Here is a 5,302-nt window from a genome sequence, read left to right as displayed (position 1 = left end):
GTCAAATAGCATAAAAATATCATTTAAGAAGTCAACCATCCAAAATATAAAAGAGCATTAGATAACAACTAACATGAGAATAATAATAGGTAAGAAAGTAAACTAAGGGGTCGGAGGAGGAAATCTAGCATAAAACTCGGTGAAAAATGCAGTCTGTTGAGCCTGCATCTCAGTCTGTCGCTGCTGTATCTCAAACTGCTGCTACTGCATCTCCAGCTGTCGATCTTGGATAGATATCTGCTGAGCCTACATTTGGAGAAGTAGGCTACCTATGCCATCAACCGATGAAGTAAGAGAATCAATCCACCCATGAAGGAGATTATATTGCTCCTTGGTAAATGTAGAATGCTCTCGGGAAGGAGGAGGCACACTCGAGCCGGGAATGTCAGATGCGAGAGCAGGAACTTTAGGTACTTCTTCATCTGATACAGCTTCATCTTCAAATGGGAGAGTGGATGGACCGGAGGTAGGATCGAACCCTTTAGTATGAGCCACCCATTGCCCATGTTCCTTTACTATTTTCATCTGTTTTAAGGTCTGAATGTTAATAGTATCGGTAGGGCGTAATTTTATAAAATCTTCACCGTCCAATGAAATGTTAAAATGCTTAAAGATTTTTGTGAGAAGCATCCCATAAGGTAAAGCTTTGGTGTGTCGTAATGCATGCGCAAGCTTCATAAGGCCAAGTGCAATAGTAGGAAAATCAATTTTACGCCCGACTAGTAGAGAGTCCAAAATAAAGAGATCGAAGTGATTGAGTTCATCCCAATGACCTTTGCGGGGAAAAATAATGTGAGCAATTATATTTTGCAAAGCCTTGCATGGAAGTGTTAATTGATGTGCACTAATTTTGGTGATGTTCTCTAATTTTTTCCCCGTAACACGACGACATGCCTCAGAAGGATCGTATCCTTCTATGGTTGGTGGAGACTTATGTAAAAACACTTCTAAGTCACAAGGCTCTAGATTGAGTAGTTGACGAATTAACGTTTTTGAAAGTGTAAACCGAACGTTTTTAACAAAGCAAGGGATTTCGTTTGAACGTGCCGTAAAATTTATGTTGTGATAAAATTCTTTCATAAGGCGTGGATAAGCGCGTTCTTCCATCGTGGTCACGGTTATCCATCCCATACGTTCAAAACATTCTTCAATATGAAAAGCGGGAGCTTCTATTGTAAAATTCATAAAATCAACATTCTTACCGATTAAAATGGGCGATTTTTCGAAAGGGTTGGATGGCTCTTCCGGCTCCAAATCCATCTCCTCATCCGACGATGAAGGGAAGGGGGTCGTTGCACAATTTTTCTTCCCCGTTTTCCACGACCAGAACCCGACATAGTAGAAAAATGGGTCTAATTTCCACAATTTTTAAAAAAACACAAAATCCCAATCGGTTGATTTCTAGGGCGTGCTCAAAAGTGATGATTTGCTATGAAAAAAATCAAGCTATTGGATGAGGAGAGTAATGGTGTATAAAATGCTTGAGCTATTATGTGGGATTTGCCCTAAAAATTCCTAGATTGAAGAGAGATTCGAGCAAAGATTGAAGGGTAATTTTTGAGGAGATTTTTTTTTTCCAATTTTTGGATGAAAATGGGTATTAATCTTTCGGGTTTTTGATTTATAGGTGAAATGAAAGGATTGAAACAACATATGTATGCATTTGAGGATGTTGCAGAGAGAAAAAAATCGAAGAAGATGAGAAAATGGAGGATGAAGGAGACGGTCGCATGATTTTAAAAAATGGACTGTTATGATCCGGACGTCCGGATGACATTAAATTAAAATGGCATGAAGAGTCTGCCAATCCGGATGAGATGGTCCGGACACTCTAAGTGGGTTCGGATTTTATTTTTTTTTTAGAATTTGAGAAAATAAAAAAAAAACTTAAGTGAAAGAAACTTAAACTAAGTTTACTTCATTTTCATCAATAATCCCCAATCCTCTTCGAATAATTCAAAAACGTTCATATGCTAGAGGTTTGGTAAAAATATCGGCCAACTGATCATCGATTTTTATAAATTCTTATATAATCTCTCCTTTTTGTACATGATCACGAAGAAAATGATGTCGAATCTCAATATGTTTAGTTCGTGAATGCAAGACGGGATTTTTAGACAAATTTATGGCACTGGTATTATCACATAGAATAGGCACATGAACGTAAGACAAATGATAATTACATAGAGTTTGTTTCATCCAAAGTGTTTGTGCACAACAACTAGCGGCCGAGATATATTTTGCCTCGGCGGTAGATAGTGCAACAGAATTTTGTTTCTTACTAGACCAAGATACAAGTGCAAAGCCTAGAAAGTGACAATTTTCACAAGTGCTTTTACAATCAACATTACATCCGGCTCAATCGACATCCGAATAATTAATTAGATCAATATGAGTGCCTTTTGGACACCAAAGTCCTAAAGTACTCGTACCACTTATATAACGAATTTTTTTTTTTACGGCCTTTAAGTGTGATTCCTTAGGATTAGATTGAAAGAGAGAACATAAGCAAACACTAAACATAATATCGGGTCTACTAGCAGTTAAATATAGAAGGGATCCGATCATACCTCGATATTTTGTGACGTCCACTGAAGTACCTCACTCATCCTTATCAAGCTTTAGAGATGTGCTCATTGGTGTGTTCATAGGCTCGATGTCATGCATGTCAAATTTCTTAAGCATGTCTAATATGTATTTATTTTGATTTATGAAAATTCCTTCTTTCATTTGTTTAATTTGAAGGCCAAGAAAAAATTTTAACTCACCCATCATGTTCATTTCAAATTCATTACTCATACATTTTGAAAATTCTTCATAAAGATATAGTAGCACCAAAAATAATATCGTCAACATAAATTTGAACAATGAGCATATCATTTTTATGAGTTTTTATAAAAAGTGTAGTATCCGCTTTTCCAATTGAAAAATCATTTGAGAGAATAAATTTGCTCAACCGTTCGTACCAAGCTCTAGGAGCTTGTTTCAACCCGTAAAGAGCTTTTTGAAATTTAAATACATGATCCGGATACTTGTGATCTTTAAAATCGGGAGGTTGCTCAACAAAAACTTCTTCTTGAATGAAGCCATTTAAAAAAGTACTTTTAACATCCATTTGATAAAGTGTAAAATCTTTGTAATATGTAAATGCAAGAAGCATACGGATGGATTCTAATCTTGCTACTAGTGCAAATGTTTCTTCAAAATCGATACCTTCTTCTTGATTGTAACCTTGGGCTACTAATCTAGCCTTGTTATGCACTATTATTCCATTTTCATCTCTTTTATTTCTAAAAATCCATTTTGTTCCAATAACGGTTTGATTGTTTGGTCCATCGACTAAGTCCCAAACATGATTTCTTTCAAATTGATTTAATTCTTCTTGCATTGCTAGAATCCAAAACTCATCAAACTCAGCTTCTTTGAAATTCTTAGGTTCACTTTGAGAAATAAATGCACAACTACCAAAATGATTTTTGTAAGAGGTTCTAGTAGTGATACCTTTTGATGGATCGCCAATTATTAGCTCTTTGGGATAAGCTGGAACAAACCTCCATTCTTTTGGTAATGAGGGATCACTTTGTTCTTCGGCTTGTCTTGTTTCATTTTCTTGAGCATTGGATTTTTCTATGTCTTCATTTGGAGTCTCCTTATTTTGGTCTTGAATGTTCATTTGTTCGAAAGGAGCTTCCAAACCTACATCGTCATCACTACCTTTCTCCCGATCAAATGAGTTAGTTTCATCAAAGGTAACATGCATGGACTCTTCTACAACTAGAGTTCGTTTGTTAAAAACTCTGTATGCTTTGCTAGTCGATGAATATCCTAAGAAAATTCCAACATCGGATTTGGAGTCGAATTTCCCCAAATTGTCTTTTGTATTTAAAATAAAACATTTACATCCAAAGACTTTGAAATAACTAATATTTGGAATTCTATTTTTCCAAAGTTCATAAGGAGTTTTAGTTTTCCTTTTGCTTATTAATACTCTATTGATAATGTAGCAAGCGGTGTTAACGGCTTCGGCCCAAAAATATTTAGGCAAGTTATTTTCATTTAACATAGTTCGAGCCATTTCTTGTAATGTACGATTCTTCCTTTCTACTTCACCATTTTGTTGAGGTGTTCTAGGAGCCGAAAAATTATGTTCATATCCATGTTCTTTACAAAAATCATCAAACCCAACATTATCAAATTCTCCACCATGGTCACTTCTAATAGTTGTAATAGAATAGCCTTTTTCAATTTCAACTTTCTTACAAAAATGTTTAAAAGTTTTCAAGACTTCTTCTTTTAAGTTTAAAAATATAACCCAAGTAAATCTTGAAAAATCGTCCATAATAACAAAAGCATAATGTTTACCTCCTAAACTAGCCGTCCTAGAGGGGGCCAAAAAGATCCATATGGAGAAGTTGTAATGGTTTTGTGGTTGAAGTATAAAGTTTTGGTTTGAAAGAGCTTTTTACTTGTCTTCCAAATTGACAAGCATCACAAATTTTATCTTTTTCAAATTTCAAATTCGGTAAACCTTTTACAAAACAATTTTTAAAAATTTTTGAAAGAAGATCCACGTTTACATGACCAAGTCTTCTATGCCATAACCATGATTCTTCTTTCAAGCTAAGTAAACATTTTCGTTATTTTCCAATTCAATGTTTATAATATAAATATCTTTACTTCGGCTTCCTATAAAAATTACCTCTTTCAATGTAGCGTCTTTAATAAGGAATTTGGAAGAATCGAATATTATGATATAACCTTTGTCACATAATTGACTAATGCTTAGCAAATTATGTTTAAAATTATCAACGAGTAAAACATTTTCGATAGAGGGGGATGAGTGGTTACCAATGTTTCCAATGCCGATTATTTTACCTTTAGCATTATCTCCAAAAGTCACATGACCTCCATCCTTCTCTTGAAAATTTGATAATAATGATCGTTCACCGGTCATATGTTTCGAGCATCCACTATCCAAGAACCATTTACTTTTTATTTTCTTTGGTACCTACAAAGACAAATTAAGTTTTGACTTTTGGTACCCACACAAATTTGGGTCTTGATAGTTAGTTTTTGTGGATTCTTGTATCCACTTGTATTTGTTCTCAAAGAATAATTTCTTTTTAGTTACACAATTAAAAGTAATATGTCCATTTTTATTACAAAAGCTACATGAAATATTTGAAGCCTTAACACACATATTTTTGAGTGATTTTTGTTTTAGAGAGGGTTTATAGCCAATTCCTTATTTATCAAAAACACATTTTTGACTACCGAGCATTAAATTAAAATTTTTTTACCT

Source organism: Olea europaea, unplaced genomic scaffold (genome assembly GCF_002742605.1).
Source record: "Olea europaea var. sylvestris unplaced genomic scaffold, O_europaea_v1 scaffold915, whole genome shotgun sequence".
In the NCBI taxonomy this organism is placed as follows: Eukaryota; Viridiplantae; Streptophyta; class Magnoliopsida; order Lamiales; family Oleaceae; genus Olea; species Olea europaea.
Note: the sequence above shows the minus strand (reverse complement) of the source record.